Source organism: Mercenaria mercenaria, chromosome 12, assembly GCF_021730395.1.
Source record: "Mercenaria mercenaria strain notata chromosome 12, MADL_Memer_1, whole genome shotgun sequence".
In the NCBI taxonomy this organism is placed as follows: Eukaryota; Metazoa; Mollusca; class Bivalvia; order Venerida; family Veneridae; genus Mercenaria; species Mercenaria mercenaria.
Window position 1 is genome coordinate 17884254 of NC_069372.1, and position 22533 is coordinate 17906786.

Consider the following 22533-nt stretch of genomic DNA (forward strand, 5'->3'; position numbering starts at 1 on the left):
ATGCATGGCTCTATTGCTGTGTTTGGGGTGTTCTGTGCTTCCTGGAAAGCTGTGTTTGGGGTGTTCTGTGCTTCCTGGAAATCTACCCTTACCTTTTATCGTCCAATGATTTTTATTCGATCATTTGAAAAAAAAGTTACATTAAAACAGATAATGATACTCGTCCACTAACTTATTTCCACAGGTGTTACATGTATTAAGGTTTGTTGGTATCCTTGTTCAATGTCAAGTTTCAACAGATAATCTATGATTTCGCGTGTGGACTTTTATCATATTTTTTTCTAAGCCGAAAGAAGTTTTAGATATTCTATAAAAGGTGCTATTGCTGGAGTTTTCAATAAGAGAGTACCAATCAGTTATAATTAAACTTTAAGTTTATGTCTAACTGCCATTTCAAGCCATTCACTATTAATTACAGATTGCTAGTCCCATAAATTGTTTAAACCAAATTTAATTAAATTGATTTGACAGCAAATAGTCAAGGACATTTTCTTAAATGAGTCATGTTCATCATTTACACATGTAACTTGGGATTGGTCGTTTAGGTTTTAAAATGTACTTAAGGAATTTTAATTTGACTCTTTCAATAACGTCAATTATATTGGCTTAGTAGTTTTATTGAAATGTTATGAAGATTTGCGTTTCGAATTAGACTATAATAGCTCTTGACGCCTGTGATGTAATATGGGATTTACATTTAAAAAAGGAACCACTTCTGCTAAACAGGATGCCTGGACATTTGTATTTATTAAGGACACACTTAGTGGTCAGTTGACATTATTTGGACATTTTTTGTTTTATGTCATATAAATTCACCATAATTTCCTCAATCAGATGCCAAAAAAAATGAATTTAAATGTTTAAATATAAAACCAATATTTGATGAATTTCAAGAATTAACAGTAGATATTTGACATGTATTTACAATAACACCCGTTTGGAAACAACAGCCAGGCTATAAATTCAGTCATGGTATTTCTGGACCATCAGCTTAGCATTTGATTTCCTAATTCTCAATAATTATAATGGGGTGATTCAAGGCTCTAGAGGGAGCGCTAATGGCCATAAAAGCTATATTTTGACTGCCATTTAAACTCCATAAATAGTGTAAAAACTTAAGAATATCTATTCTTACTTCAAGCTTAGATGATTGAAATGGGTATAATATCACAGTATTAGATTTAAAAAACAAATAACAAACTCGTGGTCATGTACGTGATTTCCCGATTTTCCAAATATGACGATTTCATGGCAAAAACCAGTAAGTCCTTAATGCTTTACATGTAGCAATATTTCTATACTGTTTTCCACCTGCGCCATGTATGAATGCTCAGAAATGATATTAATGTCACAATATTTAGATTTAAACAACAAATAAGAAACCTATGACCGCGTAAATAGTTTCTGGGCTTTCCAAATACGGTGAGTTCACAGCAAAAAGCGGTTCATTTTGACTGTCGGTTATACTTTAAAACAACAAATAAGAAACTTATAGCCAAGTAAGTGACTTCCGGGTTTTCCAAGTATGACGAATAAGAAAAAACGCTAATTTTGATAGTCATTTATGTTTTAAATGTAGCATTTTTAAGCTTGTTTACATCTGTCCAAAAGATTAGATGCTCAGAAAAGATATATCAGTATATTAAGATTTTAACAACGAATAAGAAACTTATATGGCCAAGTACATAATTAATTCGGAAATTAGACATAAAATATCCGGGTCTTCCGGGGAATACACCTGTTTTCTTGGGAATGAAGAAAAAATGATAAAGTTATGTTTTCTTTCGTATTTTAAATATGGACTGTGCTCATAAATTGTTGAATTCGTTTTACAGCTTGAGTAAATAACGATGACTACCAGAAATCGCTGTTAAAATTTCATATTTGAATTCAATATACCCCCAACCCGAGTGAGAGCTATTTATAAATAAAATATTTACAAACAAAAAAAACACGTAATAACGGCAACTTTATGACAATTACTCATAGCTTTTTATTTCTAGCAACTACTTTATGCACCGGTAATACAGCGCATAATATTATAGTACATGTATATTGATTTAATACCGGACCTCTAGACTACAGGTCTAGAGGCCCGGTTACGTGACCCCTAGCCACTTCCTTACCTTTTTTATTAGGCGGAAACATTTAGTACCGTCTAACCTACAACCGAAGAAAAGTGTTTCGGAATCTAGGTTTTAGCCCACACCGGTGACGAAATAGAAATTATCAAGACTGAATTTTCGGCGGGTAATTTTTGTAAATTTCGGTAAGTTATCACAATTAAGATAATTTTCTTCTGCATCTGTTTTGTAACATGAAATTAGGCGCTACATATGATGCGGAAAGCATAAGATTAAGTATAAAAAGCTGCGTGTCTGATAATTATAAAAGGTAAAAGGTCTTGTTTATTACACAGGGGTTTAGTCCTATCAATAAGACCTGACATAACATATTTTAACATTTTGACGTCTATCGGTTATGTCAGGTCTTATCGGATCGCCATGTATAACATGTAGTGAGAAGCGAACACACTTCATGTCGCCTCTAATCTTCAAATTATGAACAACATAACCCAATCCGAAGTGAAAGAACACTACTTACACCGAAAATAATCCTTTTTTCAACTGCACATGTGAATAATTATAAAATAAAAGTTACTTTTCATATATAAATATCGAGTTGTTTCTTTCCACTGTAGGTATTGCCGTGTATCTGTATTATGGTGTGCAACATTGCCGGTCTATTCCGAATGTTGTGTAAACACAGTTTATTTTGAGAATCAATTTTAGACGAAATATTTTCCCTCTGGATAAATTGGCAAATAGTTTACATGGAAAATTGTTTTCGTCTAAGTCGATTCTAAATATATTATAACCTGCTGAATATGCTTGAAAAATGGCGGAATGTGTATTGAAAACTGTACACAATTGACATATATTGGATATGAGGGCTTTTAAAGGTAAATTTAAACGATATATTACTAGAATATGATAAATAACGGTAGGCTGGACTGTCTAAACCTGCGTATATCGTATATTTTTCGTGTGAGAAAATGCTACATTCTACTGATTAGGGCCCTTTTAGACGTTACAATGCAGATTGAAAATAAAATGTAAAATGATAAAATAATGAATGTTGAAGGTAAAATGAGCATGTACACGTCTAATATTTTGGACTAACAGGGGTTCGGCTCATGCCTAGCCCAAGGTCCAGGCACAGGTGCTAGACACATAATCAAATATTTTACTTAATAGGCCTATAGATGTATGTATAAAAATGAATAATAATCAAATATTTTACTTAATAGGCCTATATATGTATATAAGAGAATATTAAGTATCGGAAGAAAAAATCATACTGAACAAACAAGAACACTGCTGCAAGAAATGATTAGCTCACGGTTTTGTCTTTGCGGTTGCCACTTTAAAGCATCAATCCAAGTATTAACACTTTTTATTTCATTAAATAGCAAAAAAAATGATGAAAAGTTTCACAGAATATCGCGATTTTCAATCCATGTCGTTTTCGGCGTCCATTCTATAACTGTAGGATACCTGTACCTGTACGATGATTTTGGGCTCTGAAGTAAAGACTAGGTCCTTTTTAAGCCCCTCTTCTTTCGGACTTTATTTATGACATTATAACTGTAAGTTCTCAAAACAAATTTGGTAGTTGTGTTGGTAACAGATAAAGAGTACTAAGTTACAAAAGTTGTCCTGACAACATCTATTCTGTTCTCAAAACTGGTACAGCATGTCCCCCTGCCAGTGATGGTCAAGTCTGGTCTTGAAACTATGGACATCCTTGGCATCAACCACTTCTTGAGGCAACCGATTCCACATGTCAATCACTCTACGTGAAAACTGATTTTGACAAAAGGCTGTTCTACAACGGGGCTTTTCAAGTTTTAAGTTGTGTCCTCTTGTAGATGATGAATAACAGAAAAAATCTTCAAAGGAACAGTCATCTATACCTTTAACAATTTTGAAAGTCTGGATAGCATCACCACGAATTCTACGATGAGCAAGTGTTGGTAAATTCAATTCCCTAAGAGGTTCTTCATATGTAAGATTTGTAACAGAAGGCACTAATTTGGTAGCTCTTTTCTGAAGTCTTTCTAAACTATCTATGTCTTTTCTAAGATATGGATACCAAACAACATTAGCGAATTCCACATGTGGTCGAACCAAGGCTGTATACAGCTTCAAGAATGCATACTTGTCAAGATATTCAAAAGATTTACTTATAAGTGCCAAAATACTATTTGCTTCATTAATCTTAGTAGAAATGTGTTTACTAAATTTCAAATCGCGTTCAAACAATACTCCAAGGTCTGTTTCTTCTATATCAGATTTTAGTTTGTTTGTGTTCATAAAAAATTCTTTCTCTGGGTTTCCATACCCGTAATGAATTACTTTACATTTGTTCACATTAAAAGTTAGTTCCCATTTTTCTGCCCAATCGCAAATTGAGTTCAAATCAGTCTGAAGATGGTCAGATTCTGTAGTTGGTGCATATAACTTTGTGTCATCAGCAAGGATTTTAATGTTGGTGTTAATTCCATCTACGACATCATTTACATATAAAATAAAAAGTACCGGTCCCAGCACACTACCTTGTGGGACACCACTATCAACATTTCTCCAACCAGAGGTTTTACCTTTAATGGACACACATTGTCTGCGATCTGTCAAGAAGTCCTCAATCCAGGCCTGAATATTTCCCTTTATTCCATATGATGACACCTTTTTCAGCAACCTCCTGTGAGGGACCTTATCAAATGCCTTGGCCAGATCCAAGTACACACTATCCCAACTATTATGCTCTTCAAAATACTCAGTCCAGTCTTCCATAACATTCAAGAGTTGTAAAGCACATGATTGCCTGGTTCTAAACCCATACTGTTCATTTGATAATAACTTGTTTTCATCTAAATGATTCATAATATGTTTTCTAATAATTTTTTCAAGCATCTTACAAACAACTGATGTCAAACTTACAGGTCTATAATTGCTTGGGTCAGTTTTACTTCCTTTTTTGAATACTGGTGAGATTCTTGCATCTTTCCAAGCCATAGGAATACCCCCCAACAGCAGAGACTTTTGAAAAATTAGTGTTAGTGGTGTTACAAATATATCTGTCATACTTTTTAACAAATATGGATGGATCTCATCCAGTCCCATAGATTTAGTGGCATTTATATCTTTAAGTAATTTTGTAACTTCTCCTTCAGAAATACAAATGTCATCCAAAATTTCATGTACATTTTTGTCTTCAATAACTGGTACATTTTGTAAGTTCTCTTTTGTAAATACTGTAGTAAAAAATTCATTCAAAAGTTCTACTTTCTCTTTATCAGATCTAACAAACTCCCCATCATCACGTTTCAGATTTGACACTCCTGTTTTAGACTTAGTTTTACTTTTAACATATCGCCAGAACTGTTTTGGTTCAGTTTTTGCTTTCTGAGAGATAAGTTTTTCATACTGTATCTTACTGTTTTTCACCATCACATTTGTTGTATTTCGAATTTCCTTATAATTTTCATAATCCATAGTTGTACGTGTGGCCAGGTATTTATCCCAGGCATGACGCTTTCTTTTAATGTGTGTTAATGTTTCTCCTGTCATCCACAGAGGTTTCGGTTTAAAACCTTTCTTTGGTTTAGACTTTGGTACAAATTTTTTAACACTCGACTTAAATTTATTTTCGAAAACACTCCACATTTCATTAACATCACAATTTTCAAAACACTTTTGCCAATCAGTCAAACGCCATTCCTGAGTAAAGCCTAATAAATCACATTTCCTGTACAGATATGAACCTTGGCCGGTAGAAATTTCTTTATAATCACACACATAATCAAATAATAATACAACATGATCACTACAACCCAATGATGGGAGGTATTTAACACTCTCAACATTATTTTCATCCTTGATATGATAAGATCAAGTATATTTTGTGGCTGGTTATTTCTACACCTAGTAAAGTTATTTACATGTTGAAACAGAAAGTTATCCCTCATACATTCAATAAATAAATGTTCATGGTGCCCCACATCATGTATCGTTGAATATGTTTCCCAATCAATGTCTTTCATATTTAAATCACCCGTCACAAGTAGATTTTCACTTGTTCTAGATGCTTCATGTAATAATCTATTAACCGTTTCACAATTATTCACATCTGATGGACTTCTGTAAATGCACCCAAGAACCACAGTCTCTTCTTCAGTAATCCAATCAACCCAAGATGCATCACCGAAAAGCGAGTTTAGATAAGTATTTGGAGATACATTTAATTCCGTTTTAGCATAAACAATAACACCTCTTCCATTTTCAGAGCTGGGGAATGCTGTATATCCATCAATGTGATACAAAATAGAAGAACACTTAATATTGTCTAAATTCAGTTTTGGTAATACTTCAGTAATAAAAATAAAATCTGGAGATTCCAAAGATACTTGAATACGCAATTCGTCAACTTTGTTTTGTAGCTGGTCGGCATTAGTGTACATACATTTACATCTTTTAAGAAACGTTTCAGTCAGAGGACTATCAACAATAGCTCAGGAAGGTCTAATACGTATCAATTGTTCCAGATTCTATACATGTATACAACAATGATTTCTGGTTGATTCCTACGAAATAAATAAAAAAACGGTGCCGTTTTTGCATTAACAGGTTAGCATCTAAAATTTCATCATTTTTGTTAGCTGCAGTGATTCATTTTGCCCTGCGTCCTGCATCAAATACACACATTTTTTCTGGAGGACGCTTACAATCCCATAATTGTGCGTCCTCAGTACGCATCAAATTCGGGCAGAGGATAATATTACTCGGTAGTAGCAGTACGAGACACTGGTAGCAAAATGTATGTCCACACCGCCTATTTTGTAAAACTTGCTCTGATTAGATAATTAACGTCTGTGTGACCAATTAATTAAAGCATTTCGTACACGCGCTTGGAAGCTGTGTTTGTCGAATCCCCGGATTTAAACACGATGCCTCCGAAAAAAAAAGACCCAAGTTGGTTCCGAACCAACGGAGTTTGGCAGTTATTTTTGGAAAATCGGCAATGTGGGACGATTCCGCCACCGACACTGTCACAAATACCGACAACAGTGTTTGCAATGAGAATGCAACTGTACTGGGAAAGAACAAGAAAACTCAGAAATTTGCCGGTAATGGCTTCAGCTTTATAGGCTGAAGTACATGAAAGACGAATCTGACTGACCATAAAAAGGTGAATAGTATGAACAAAGTGGGCAGGAACCAAAACTTTCAACATAGCACTATCACAAGACATTCCTCCTTAGAAGAGCACAGGCTTTTAGTGGAAGCCCCACTGCACCGGGATTATCTAAATCAGTTCCAAAGTAAAAATGTAAATGTAAATTAGTTCTTTTATACTTGAATAAGGTGTACAGGTGAAGAAATCATTTGTTTTTACCAAAAACTGGTATTTAATGATGCGAAATCTTTGGGACTCATTAATTTTGGCTTGAGACTCATTGTTTCAAAATATGTGAGTCCCAAGGACTCACAAAAGTAAATTTCAAAATGAATCACTGTAGCTGTCTTACAGAAATTCTGTTCTTTTAAACATCTTCACTTTAAATTTTGTGAAAGAAAAATATCTTAGCTTTCATTGACATATAACATAGTATACCCTAGAAATCTGAAAAAGCTATACGTAAAGAAGTGTAGAAAAAAATAGTATCTTTTGGCGTTGGAACATGTAAGATAGCCTTGAAAAATATGCAAGTTGTAAAAATCAAGGTATCATTTTTGTTTATCAAATCTAGAAACAAATATGGTCGAATATTTATACAACAGAGTCTACTTCACAAGTATATTTTCAGGGTAAGCAGGGCTCTCGCGAGTGGGCGACTTGAGCAAAATGGGCGCTCTAGAACTTCAAACTTCGCTCAAATCTAACCTCAAAGCGAAATGCAAGTCGCCCCATTTTCTTTGATTTCTGCACTCGCTAATTACTGCTACCCAGACTGTTGACAATTTGCATGGTGTCATAACGAGTGTCGAATACACAGACACACGCCGGTAGCATAATTTAAGCTCCGCCTACTTAGGTACTTGGGAGATTTTTCCGAGAAGTGTGAAAGCGAATCAAATTATCCGATACACCAGAGTCGATTGTGTTCAGCCAATTAGCGCCGCATTTATGTCTTTGACACTTTGTGTTTAATTGTCAACATGTTCGAGTGCAAAAACAATGTTTTATAAAGAAACTGCTGATTAACCATGCGATTAATTGGAATATGGTACACAATTATTTGTTATCTATGACAAGTTAAAGCATAGCAAAAGTTCCTTCTAGAGCACATCTATATAAATATATAATGATTATCTTGTAAAATTTTGGTTCCAGTGTCTGTTTTATACTGCCAAAAAAATGTTAGTAGGTATTTACGCTAGTTATTATTTAACATGAATTGTTAAATCCAACAACAAATTAAACCTGTTACCACTTTCAGTTGAGTAAATACGGCAATAAGACATTGACCCAGTCAGTCCATTATGATTCGATGCGTGAATTTGTTGCACATTAATTAGAGGGTCGCAATGGGGTTTGTTTTCAGATACTAACCATGCATTTGAAGATAACGATAATATTTAGTTGTTTACATGTAAATTTGCTGATATATGTCTATTTGTTTGTACATATGTTATCATTGTTAATGTTATGTTCTTCAAGAATGGAGGAAATAAAAGAATCAGTCAACCATCCTCGGGTTAAGTAATATGCAGTCCATGGACGCGTTCAGTCAGAGAGTCACCTCAATTAGGAAAGAATAGGTTTAACGTCGGAGTTTTTTTCTAAGGTCTCGGAGTTTGACTGGCCAGCTTGTAATGACAACAGCTTTCGATATCAGTAGCTCAGTCAAGTGTGACTTACCAAACTATAATGTTCCTTCTCCAGAGAAGGAACAATAAAATAACGACGTGTAATGTATTAACTACGTTAAATTGACTGACGTCGATGAATTTATTTGAATATGTTTTTCTAGTTTACACAGTTTACTTTCAGTTTTATTCGAGTGAGATACTGACATTCCTCCGTGAATGACTTGGTGTTAATAATTAACACTTCATACAAGATATAACCAGAATTCGGTGGGTTACATAAAATTTTACAGAATTGGCTGCTTTTGGCATACATTTTGAAAACGACTTTTTTCAGAATTTTGTAACGAAACAATAACCACTGTATGGGAAATGATCTAACTAAGAAAATGAATGGTCACATCAATGCTTTTTATCAAGAAACAAGAAAATTACAACCACCTTTCGAATCACTCAACATCATTGCGATAGGAAAAGTCTTCCCACTTCTCCCAAAAGTCTCCCCACTTCTCCCTAAATCAGCTTGAGGGAGAAGTGACTTCTCCCAAAAAATTGGACCTAGCTAGACACCTGGTAAGACATAGGCCTACATTAGAGGTGCGCGGTATTACCGGTAACCATGGTACCATCTTCCCGTGGTACGATACCGCGGTACCATCGGGGAATACCGGTATTTTATCAACATTATCCCTACTTCTGTTTATTTTTAATTTACATTGTCTATGTAGCCTTCCGTAACAGCAATTGACACCATGTATGATTTTCCGATTTATATCTCTGGAATTTCGATGCTACTATTATTAGTTTCCAAAAATAACCACCCAATGGTGCAATGAACATGTATGATCGACCGCGTGATCCCCAGTCAAAACCTTCGAAAACCTCCAGATTATTCCGTATAGACGGATGACGTCATGGGCGCACTTGTTTTTACTTTGAGTCTGGTAAATTCGGCGAGTCCCAACTTCTTGTTTAAATGAGGATAGTTTAAAATATCCTGGTATGTATTTGCATGTTTTAAAAAAAGAAATAAATAGTATGGAAAAAGTTGAGTCGAAATCTATTATTTTCTGTTTGAAAACGATTTGATGAAGCCAGTTCATACTATTTGTAAATGTTACTGGTTTATCAAACGGGTGCACGAATCGAACTTCAAACAAGCGCGGCCTATATACATGTGACCCAGTGCTTCAATGCGGGTCAGGACGGCCCAAATCCAAAACGGTCCAGACCAAGACGGCCCAGTCCAGGACGGCCAAGATATATTAAATATACCGTAATATACCGTTATGACAAATTAAAGATGCTATTTTGTAAGATAATAGTTGATTTAGAATAAAATTATATTAAGGGACAATTATTTTTTCTGATTGATTGCAATTCAGTATAATTATGTTCGCAGTTGGATTGGTCTCTTCTCTTAAAGTACACCGACTGTTTATTGATGTGCGTAATTAATCCTATTATAATCATCTGCATAATGCTTCTATCACTATAAATGAATTAATTACTTTTATGTTTTTTTCGTGTCTTGCCCTGTTGTCCAGTTAGGCCATACCAAATTGATATGTCGTTCGTCGGAACTACCGCATCAATAATTTCATTTCCGAGAAAAAAAAATAAAAATCACCCGCCCGCACGTACATAAAAATCTCCGAAAAAAATATTTTTTTTCCGATTACGCGGTCCGGAATAATAACGGCAAAACAGGTTTTATCGCTGTTTTAATGCGTCAAAGTGAAATTGATCGGATTTCATGCGTCCGTAATACATGTAGCTGATGTCCAAAGTCAGGAATTATGGTGTTGTTCGTCATTTGTTTTAAATCTGGGGTGTCTGTGCTAGTGCCACACATGGCCTTCGATGTGCCGGTAGGTAATGAAGTAGGCACATTCTACTTTTGTTCAATACAGTGAAAAGAACGAAGCCCGACTTGTAAGACGTGCACGGGGATGCAGTTAAAAGTATTTGGAAATATTGTTCAGATATAAAGTTTTAAAACCATTTGTTATCAGTTGTTTAGTTCAGCATGTTAGATCTAGAGCCCAAAGCTGAGGCCAACTACTACCTTAAAAAAATATTTGTTCACAGATCCTGACCGACCTATCACATTGTCTCGGCCCAAATCTTTTAGAACGTAACTTCTTTAGTGCAGCAGTCAGATATTCTATCAAAACACATTTAGTCAATTTAAAAATTGTTTAGCTTTTCAAATAAGTAGTGTTGATCTGAAAATAATTTCTAACAAAATCTGTCCTTTTGTAACCCCAATTTTGCCTGTTTGTACACATGACGCCAGGATATATGTATTGGCTGTAAATTGATTGAACGAAAGAAACTGAAAAAAACCCAGACCTCCCCAACTCTTAATTTCTAGTTCAGTCAAAGCACAACAAACATCACTTTTAAGGGTGGCCATATTGGGATCATTCTTTGTGCGTCTGTTATCATTTTTGCCTGAAATGAATCTCTACCACAAAAACTTAAGCTAGCCTGATCTGTTTAGAAATTATTCCAAAGGGATTTGAGCAATGTCGAAGCATCTGTCTGCCCAACTCCGTTTGGTCTCACTGGTCAAGTGATTTATTACTTCCCCTCACCTCTGTGGTTTGGAGTTCCACTAGGGGCACAAATTTGTTCATGTGTCAAAGCCATCTAACTGTGTTTCAGAAGAAATGTTATTCCACACATGTGCCTGTTTTGTCTTAAATATTCCTCATCCTGTGCCGTTAAATAGGCACGCCTTTAGATTAATGTAGAAAAATCAAAATTAAAAATAAGACACATCCCTTAGAGATTATATTTACAAAATAAAAAAAACAACAAAGTGATTCAGTGACTTTTGGCAAGAATTTATTTGCAAAATCATTCATGTCGTCTTTAAAACATATAGAAAAGCTATATACTGTGTTACCCACACTGTAAATGTTTGATTTCTGTGTTATTTCTAAAGAAATGTTAACTTTATGTATAATCATAACCGCCTCCTCAAGGGTCCAAGCTGGGAAAAAAAAATAAAAAAAGCCCGCTTGCTCCATGTAAAATCTACCCGCCTCTGAAAAAATCAAAATTGAGAAAAAAAAAATAAAATAAAAATTTCGCTCGCTCGCTCCTATTTTTTTTTGAAAATTTTCCGAAGAACTATTAATCAATTTGGTATGGCCTTATAGATTTATTTTTTTTTTGATTTATTTAGTTTATTTACATCTCATCAACACAATACAAAGAGGTCATACATAAAACATATATAAAATAAATGTGTTGCCACTCATAGATTTGAGTTATAAGAGATTGTTCATTTCTAATTTTAACTCAAATATTCTAACATACTGTATGAAGGCATAGATACCCAGAACCCAATTACAGTATATATAGATATTAAGGTATAAAAAGAGCTGCCCATAAGACAGCGGGCTCAACTTTTCCCAGTGCTTGACTCTGAATTAGAACTTTGCCAGTTTAAAAAAAAAAAAAAAAAAAAAAATCTAAGTCAGAAAGGGGGAATTACTCTGTCAAAATTCAAATCAAAGTTATGTGATTTGTTTCTATTTTAAGTTTCAAGTCAATAACTTGATAGTTACAATTTGAAAGATATTTGATTTTAATGTTATCAAAAAGTTTTACCAAAAAAGGGACATAACTCTGTCAAAAATTCAAATCAGAATTATGGGACTGTTTCTCCTGATGTAGACCTTGATAGTAAATAGCTATTTTAAGTTTCAAGACAAAAACTTTGCTAGTAACAGAAATATTTGACTTCATCAAAAACTTTAATAAAAAAAAAAAGAAAAAAAAAAAAATTCTAAAGTACTAAAGGGGTATAACTCGATCAAAATTCAAAATATATTAAGTTTCAAGTCAATAACTTGATAGTAACAGAACTATTTAACTTTATCAAAAACGGCATGTTCTAATCTCTGGCCTGGCCTGGCCCGGCCTGGCCTGGCCTGGCCTGGCCCGATGAGCCCAATTTTCGACTGGGCCGGGCCAGGCCAGGCCAGGCCAGGCCAGGCCAGATTTTATTGTACATAGAGAAATGAATGGCATGAAATCTAAATATACAATTACAATAGCAGGCAGTATTAACCTGCATTGTTTACTTGCTGCATGTCAAACAAAATGAGAAACCAGTCCCCTGGAGAATCATTAATTAGCCATCATTCATCTTATTTGAAATACAGATTTGCACCGAAGAAAATGGTGTAACTAAATGATAACTACCCATTTTTTTCTGTGATCAAATTATTTAAAGTCAACTTTAACACTTGGTTTTAAAACTAATGGCTAATTTCATTGATAAGTTTACCTGCTGCAATATAACTGAATATTTGCATGCATCTCTTTGGGAATTGTAATTACAGGTTGTGTCCCTACTATCCTTAGCTGACCTTTTAACTGTTCAGTTGAACTTTTAATGTGTTTGGTTTAGTTAAGCTGATGTTCAATTTATGGAAGAGTAATAAAAATAATATTCATTGTGGGACCTCTAACTCATTGTCAGGGTGTTTTGGCATTTTAGATTATTGATATTTGTCTTGCACAAAAAAATAATGGTGCATTGTGTTTATGTAATTTCTAAGTGATATATTTAATGCTAAAAGATGCTCTTGAGCCTGTTTCACAAAACTTTGTAGGATTTTTTTTCCACATACTTAGATCAATATAAAAACAATCTTACAAAAATATTCAGTATATGTATAACCTAAACTACAAAATTTATATATCGCTTCCCCGCACCATACTATCCCAGATTCTAGAACTAAGATAGCATTATTTCAGAAATTGAAAGTTGTTGTCCGTTAGTATTGACTGGTGCCACTCTTTATTTTACACCATATTTGTAACCTGAAAATATCTAAATTGACCAAAATAACATGCAAAGTTTACCAATGACATAGTGGCGTAGTGATAAGTTCTGCGACTTTCACACATGTTACCATGGGTTCGATTTCAATTCAGATTGTTTTCATTAAATCAATATAATGTCATTTTATTGATACTGGTTTTATTCTTACAACATTTTATGGTAATAACTTGTATGTAGAAGAATGTCAAATACTTGTGTATTTCTTTCAATAAATGAACAATAAATCAAGATAAGTGACAATTTTCCTGCATTCTAAGTTTACAGAGGAAATTAAAAAAAAAATGATAATGAAAATGGTCAAACAGGTCACGGTTTCAAACTTACAGTCCCGAGATTGGTAGCTGAACGTTTTGTCAGCACAACTATATCTGCATGTACGACCTGGCAGTAAAGAAATGTTTATATTTTATTTGGTTTTCAATATTTATATTTTTATTTATGTTTGGGCACCGATTTTTTTACGGAAGCATATGGAATATTCTTGAGTGCTAGTTCAATAATTTCGGACAATACTAAATAATCCTCAATAGACAAAATAAGAAACTTAGTTAGCTTATTTAATTGGGGGAAAACCAAGCCACCAGTCAAGGGTCAGTTGAGGTGGAGATCCCCTGATAATAGTCATAACAATTAATCAGGCATCACCTTTAAATTAGACATAATAGTTATGTTAGCTACAGGCTTATTCCCAGGTGTATAATTTTACAGAGTGAGAGTTCAAAATGTATTGATATAATGTCTGAAATATCCGAACTTATTCCAAAAGTCAGATTTTAAAGATGCTATAAAAATCACTTTCACCTTTTACGAAATTGAAATCTATGGCCTGGCCTGGCCTGGCCTGGCCCGGCTCGGTCGAAAATTGGGCTCATTGGGCCAGGCCAGGCCAGGCCAGGCCGGGCCAGGCCAGGCCAGAGATTAGAACATGCCATCAAAAACCTGTAACCAATGCCAACACTGACGCTGGGGAGAATGCAGTAGCTCTATTTCTCTTCGAAAAGTCGAGCCAGAAATATCTAACGAGTAATTATCTCTGATATTGGGATACTGTCACTAAACCTTCATACAACTTACATATCTCTCAATTTATATACAAGAAAGTATTTAAAAAGTAAGCTATGTCCGTTAATCATAACACCATTTACATTAGTGTCTTAAGATTTCATTAAAAAAGAAATGATAAAATTTGAAAAATAGGGTGACAGGTGCACTATATGCGCTCTAGTATGAAATGGTCTAAAATATCATGTATCACCACCAATCAGATTGGTAGAGAACAGATTAACAGACATCTCTTACCTTATCGTAAAAGATAGTGTACTATTAAAACAATAATTGTACACACCTATGTACTAAAAGAAAAATATATGGAAAATAAAATTTGTTGTCATTTTTGCTATGTAAATAAATAAAACATAAATAAAAAGAATTATTTGAAATTCTTGGTTATTCTTGTTATTAATGAAAACTGGTCCGTCATGGTATGGGCCGTCTTGGTTTTGGGCCGTTTTGGTTACGGACCGTCATGGATTTGGGCCGTTTCGACCCGTCACCCCCTAGAGTATGGCGTCTTCCGAGAAATACACGCTGGTAAAAAATACTAAGGGTCATTAATCTAACTAGTCATTAGTCAAGTTAATATTCCAGTGTATCTTTTTTTAATTCTAGTCAAGTAACTAGTCTTCATTGTTGCTCATAATCAATTAAGTATTTCTGAGAGTTTTTCAATATTTTTATGACCACTACCATAGCTGTAAGTCTTACGATAAATATGGTGGTATACCGTGGTATATACCGCGGTAATTAGGAAAAAACCGTGGTATACCGCGGTATTTTTTTCAAGGCGGTACCCAGCCCTAGCCTACATATCATCACCTCAGTGCAAAAAGTGGATAACTCTATTGACTTAAAGAAGGACTTATTCACTTTTTTTGCTAAGGTGATGATATATGCTTATAGCATTATTTTAAAATTTAGGCTAAAAATATTGGCTGAAATTTGGCAGGGGCAAAGATGGGAGGGGATCGTTTCTCAAATTTAAGTGTATACATTCTCGAAAGGGGCTGTATAAAAAGAAAGACAATAGGACATCTAGCCTGTCTTCTACAGGTTTATGAGCTTATCAGTAGACTAATGTTTTAAAGGTGATTGTTTCATTTAATTGGATAGAAATTTTGCCCATAAGGCATGTCAGGACCTGCCCTTACTGACTTCATCTTGCCCAGGAAAATGGACTTAGGCCACACCAAATTGAAAAGTTGTTCATCGGATTTTTTTCTGAAAAATTTTAGGCGGCGAGCGAAAAAATAATTTAAATATTTTTTTTTTTGTTTTTAGAGAGAATCAGGAGTGAGCGAGGAGCGAAGAAATATATTTGTCTTGATTTTGCTCTCGATTGACTAATAAAAACCTTAAAATAGAATGTACAGCCCTTTTACATTAAAAATAATTCATCAGGGATTGAGAAAATTTGACCTGCAGATGCACAACAAAGTGAACTAGTGAAAAAAAGGTAATAACATTGGCATACAGTACAGTGTAATCAAATAATGTATGCTTTTGAAAATGCTGTTAGAAAAAAACATAATATACAACAATGCATTTATAACCTTAAACCCCCAACTGGGATATAAAAGCAGGAAGATGGCACTGGGGCAGGTTTCAACATAAAATATGCATGGTAAACATCAGAGAACCCTTTTTTGAAATCCTGAAAGAACTCCTGAATGAAAAAAAATTAAAACATGCACATTTATAATTTGATATGTATCATTTCTATTGGTGCATTTAATTTTTTCAAAAAATGTCAAGAAAGTACACTTATAGATTTTTTTAAAATCTCAACTGTCAAAAATTTGAATTTCCCGGGAGGGGCTTAGAGGTCATAACCTCAGAGAGCAGAGAAATGTAAACAGAATAAGCACGTGGCTTTGTTTATCAACAAAAATCCTGCAGCAGAAGATTATTCACAACATTGATAGTCACCTCTGTTTACCTGCTTTTTTATCACCTTTGTGTTTATCTCAGAAAATGATTTACACTTATTATGTGCATGAAGTGAATAAATACTTATTATATAACTAGTACATGTAGCACATAAGTGTTTATTTACAGAAGCTTGTGTTAGATAAATAAATTGTAATTTCTGACTGTTCTGTTTCCACAGTAACTATTTTCCGTTTTCCCCACTCAGTGCATTATTTTCAATTGAATTTGCAAAGTGCCACAAACTTATCAGTAAATTTGATGCCATGAATGTGTATTGTTTTGACAGTCCTCCCTAATTGCCTATTATCTTGACTTTCTTGATAATACATTGACTGAAACAGGCCTCCAAAAATTCCGCCAAATTTTCATTTCATGTCTTGACACTGTGTTTCACAGTCCTAGTGTTACATTCATCTTGATTAATTTGGATTTAATTAAATAATTTCTCAAACGAAACAACATATCAAATGAGAATGAATTTTGCTTTGTTGACTGGAATGATAACATTGATAGGGAATCTACTTCCTATAGAACAATGTCTTATAAAAGAAATCCTACAAAACTTATCAAGTACCTGTGAAAAAAAGAAAAACTAGTGATTTTAAAGAAAATATTTACAAAAATTGGATTAATAACTTTTACAACTGAAAACAGCAAGTAAGTTGCATGCTCTTCTGTATTTTGAAAGATCGTCTGCTACAAGCTACCTGTGTTTACAATGGTTATTTTTAGCTACTGCTTCTAAGTAACAAAATGTAGCTCCTCCCACTATTTTCTGTCTGTCCCCGGTAGGAAATGTTGGGGGTTTAATTATGAAATAGATATGTGACGTGAATATTTACTGAGCTGGGCTATAAATGTAGCATTTTGAACTTGACTTTTCGGTCAAATATTTTTGTTACTATTAAAGCTTTTGACTTGAAACTTAAAATAGTTATTTACTATCAAAGTCTACACCAGGAGAAACAATCCCCGTAACTCTGATTGAATTTTGACAGAGTTATGCCCCTTTTTAACTAAGACTATTTTGTTTAAGTTTTATATAATGTCCAATAGCTCTGTTACTTTCAAAGCTTTTGACTGGTATGCCCCTTCTATTAATTCGGTGTCAAGCGCTTAAAAAGTCGAGCGTGCTGTCTTATGGACAGCTCTTGTTCTAACTTTAAACTTTCTTAATACAGTGAAACACCGCTCGCTCGAGGTCGCAAGGGGATGAGCAAAATGCTCGAGTTATCCATGGTTTCGAGCGACCCAAACATTGACCAACATACGAAGAAAATTGAAGTTTGTTTTGGCATACAGACACTAAATAGCCTGAGCACCTATGAAAAAATGGTAGTCGCATAATGGCGGATTCAAATAGTTCTCAGTTTTTTTTGCTGTAAGAAGGATTTTCCTTGAAATCATTGCTATATATTGGTTGAAATCATATTGCATGCCTATACTTGACATACTGGTAGCATTTGCATGTTGAAAAAAGACTCCAAACTGATTTAACATGTGAAATTTATTCATACACCCCTACCCTAAATTGTGATTGTCATTTCAGTGTAAAAATTATGGTGTGTCAGTTTGTCCATGGTTTCGAGCGACCCAAACATTGACCAACATACGAAGAAAATTGAAGTTTGTTTTGGCATACAGACACTAAATAGCCTGAGCACCTATGAAAAAATGGTAGTCGCATAATGGCGGATTCAAATAGTTCTCAGTTTTTTTTGCTGTAAGAAGGATTTTCCTTGAAATCATTGCTATATATTGGTTGAAATCATATTGCATGCCTATACTTGACATACTGGTAGCATTTGCATGTTGAAAAAAGACTCCAAACTGATTTAACATGTGAAATCTATTCATACACCCCTACCCTAAATTGTGATTGTCATTTCAGTGTAAAAATTACGGTGTGTCAGTTTGACCAGAAATATTTTTCTTGCATCAAACATGACCCCTACTTTTCTTTGGATATTTTTACAGTATTAATGTGATCTACAAGAAAATGTAAGCTAAAGAAATTTAAAATGGGTCTAGGTGTATTGCGGCATTGCGAAAACTTGTCATTTTATATAGAATATATAGTGGTGGCTATTTAGTGTGTTATAACCTATAAGAATTGTCACCCGGTAGAATTACTAAAATTTTCTGTCGTCTGCAAATAAAAAAAAATTTGTAAACATTGCACATCAACCAGACAATTGATTTTTGAAAGAATTAAGCAAAAAATAAATGATAATTCTATACCGGTGGGGGAAAAAGGGTGTCGGAAATGGCTTGGTTGTACGACAGTAAATAAAAATCCTAGCTATGGAAAAATAACCACAAAACTGCCTGGAAGAAACTGTCAGAAAACAATATTATGTGCACAGACTTATGTGTCAGGCCACTAGAAATATTTTAAAATACCCGAAGGCCTACACGTGTCGCATATATGCATTTTTCTCTTTGTGTGAACCCAGAACATTTGAGCAGAAATGTGGGGACCAATGCTCAGGCCATAAGTTAGGGAGTTTTCTTTCAAGGACTGTATTCTATGGTATACAGTAGTTTACTATTTTTGTATAATATTTTTGATAAATATAGCACTATTATATACACAACTTATACAAGGCTTATTTACATTTGTGCGGTTAATATAACTTGTTATATGGGTGGTTTTCAAAATAATGAAGCAAAAGTGTGACATAGGGGTTGAAAATTCAAACTTATTTTTTAGGGTGGTCACCTATTTTTTATGATAGCAAATACTTCAAATTTGAAGGAATTAACTCTCGGAAAGTGTTGAGAAATGCCAATAAGAAAATATTTCAGCCTCTAATTTGAAAGTTCAGTGAATTTTTCCATAAGATGGGTGATAAATGTTGCAGTGTTTTATGACAAGGAAATATGTATAACAGTAATTTTTTCAACATAAATGATAAGTAATAGGTGTAGGCATGTTCTAATCTCTGGCCTGGCCTGGCCCGGTCTGGCCTGGCCTGGCCTGGCCCGATGAGCTCTATTTTGTACTGGGCCGGGCCAGGCCAGGCCAGGCCAGGCCAGATTTTATTATACATAGACAAATGAATGGCATAAAATCTAAATATACAATTACAATAGCAGGCAGTATTAACCTGCATTGTTTACTTGCTGCATGTCAACCAGTCCTCTGGAGAATCATTAATTAGTCATCATTCATCTTATTTGAAATACAGATTTGCACTGAAAAAAAATGGTGTAACTAAATGATAACTACCCATTTTTTCTGTAATTAAATTATTTAAAGTCAACTTTAACACTTAGTTTTAAAACTAATGGCTAATTTCATTGATAAGTTTACCTGCTGCAATATAAATGAATATTTACATGCACTGAGAACACATCTCTATGGGAATTGTAATTACAGGTCGTGTCCCTACTATCCTTAGCTGACCTTTTAACTGTTCAGTTGAACTTTTAATGTGTTTGGTTTAGTTAAGCTGATGTTCAATCTACATGTCTATAGAAAAGTAATGAAAATAATATTCATTAATTGTGGGACCTCTAACTCATTGTCAGGGTGTTGGCATTTTAGATTATTGATATTTTTCTTGCACAAAAAAAATAATGGTGCATTGTGTTTATGTTATTTCTAAGTGATATATTTCATGCTAAAAGATGCTCTTGAGCCTGTTTCACAAGACTTTGTATGATTTTTTTCCACATACTTAGATCAATATAAAAACAATCTTACAAAAATATTCAGTATGTGTATAACCTAAACTACAAAATTTACATATCGCTTCCCCGCACCATACTATCCCAAAATCTAGAACGGAGGTAGCATTATTTTAGAAATCGAAAGTTGTTGTCCGTTAGTATTGACAGGTGCCACTCTTTATTTTACATCATTTTTGTAACCGAAATTGACCAAAATAACATGCAAAGTTTACCAATGGCACAGTGGCGTAGTGATAAGTTCTCCGACTTTCACACATGTTACCGTGGGTTCGATTTCAATTCAGATTGTTTTCATTAAATCAATATAATGTCATTTTATTGATACTGGTTTTATTCTTACAACATTTTATGGTAATAACTTGTATGTAGAATGTCAAATACTTGTGTATTTCTTTCAATAAATGAACAATAAATCACGATAAGTGGTAATTTTCCTGCATTCTAAGTTTACAGAGGAAATTTTAAAAAAATGATAATGAAAATGATCAAACAGGTGTTTCGAACTTACAGTCCCGAGATTGGTAGCTGAACGTTTATCAGCACAACTTTATCTGCATGTACGACCTGGCAGTAAAGAAATGTTTATATTTTATTTGATTTTCAATATTTATATTTTTATTTATGTTTGGGCACATTTTTTTTTACAGAAGCATACAAAATATATTCTTGAATGCTAGTTCAATAATTTCGGACAGTACTAAATAATCCTCAATAGACAAAATAATAAAATTAGTTAGGTTATTCAATTTGGGGAAAACCAAACCACCAGTCAAGGGTCAATTGAGGTGGAGATCCCCTGATAATAGTCATAACAATTAATCAGGCATCACCTTTAGATTAGACATAATAGTTTTGTTAGCTACAGGCTTATTCCCAGGTGTATAATTTTACAGAGTGGGAGTTCAAAATGTATTTATACAATGTCTGAAATATCCAAACTTATTCCAAAAGTCAGATTTTAAAGTTGCTATAGAAATCACTTTCACGAAATTGAAATCTATGGCCTGGCCTGGCCTGGCCTGGCCCGGCTCAGTCGGAAATTGGGCTCATCGGGCCAGGCCAGGCCAGGCCAGGCCGGGCCAGGCCAGGCCAGAGATTAGAACATGCCATAGGTGTATGTGTATGGTTTGAAACTTATTTACTCATATGTTTGTGGACATTGGTTTTTAAAATCACAATTTTTGCACAAATCTGACATGAAAATAATACTTTACCTAGAAAAGTTGTTGCTAAATGCAAAATAACTAACATATAATTATAAAACCTATTTTTCTCTCTCACTTTGCATGTTTATAAACCACATGCCAAATTTCAAGAATGTCCAGTAATTCTAATTTCTAGAATTGTCAACTCAAAATTGAGTTATTGTACAGATGCACAGGGGACACATACTGAAGATCAGTGTAATATTCATCCATTATTAGTTTTCTATTCGTAAAAAGACTAATGGTGATCAACTTTAGACAAATGCTATTAAAAAATTAATTTATTCCACAAAATAACTACAAAATTGAAAATTTTCACTATAAAAACATGAAAATTCAACTGAATGTAATGCTTTAAATGAAAAAATAAGTGACTTTATACATAACTAATACACTGAAATCATTTAGTTTACATGCAATGCTTATTCATAGTAGAAAAATGACAAAATGCCATGCATGATAAAATGGAATAGTAAAATTCATACATACTTTATAATGTTACTAAAAAGGGTGCACAGGGGACAAATTGTATCAAAATATTTATTCATAGTATATGTTCATGGTAAGTAAAATTCTTTTAACTACACACTATTTACTAGTGAACATTACATATTAAGGTAAACTTAAAGAGCTTAAGAAGCAATAAAATTGATGTTTCCACTTTTAAACTTGAAAACTGGCAACTTCAGAAATAAATGCAAACAATGAATTTTAAATTGTTCAGGGTTTCTTATATAATGCTAAATTATCAAGTAATGCCTAAATTTTGCTTTCAGACTGTTAAGAATATAGAACTGCCACCACAAATTACAGTAATGCTATGAAAATTGATATATGTCAAAAAAGGGTGCACAGGGGACATCACTTTTGGCTCTGTGAATGTTTAACGGTCAGTAATATGTGA

The 22533-nt window shown here is 33.9% G+C and overlaps 1 protein-coding gene across 2 annotated transcripts in view; it reads left to right on the forward strand.

Moving 5' to 3' along the window:
- Window positions 1-2167: 2167 nt before the first annotated feature.
- LOC123534580 (uncharacterized) overlaps window positions 2168-22533 on the forward strand; it is a 36243-nt gene continuing 15877 nt past the window's right edge. Inside the window, exon 1 of one of the 2 annotated variants that reach the window (XM_045316889.2) lies at window positions 2168-2269. The gene's annotated coding sequence lies outside the window, so the exon portion shown is untranslated. Of the gene's footprint in view, window positions 2270-2418; window positions 2963-22533 lie in introns of those variants that run through there. The other variant, XM_053519324.1, reaches the window with a different exon arrangement.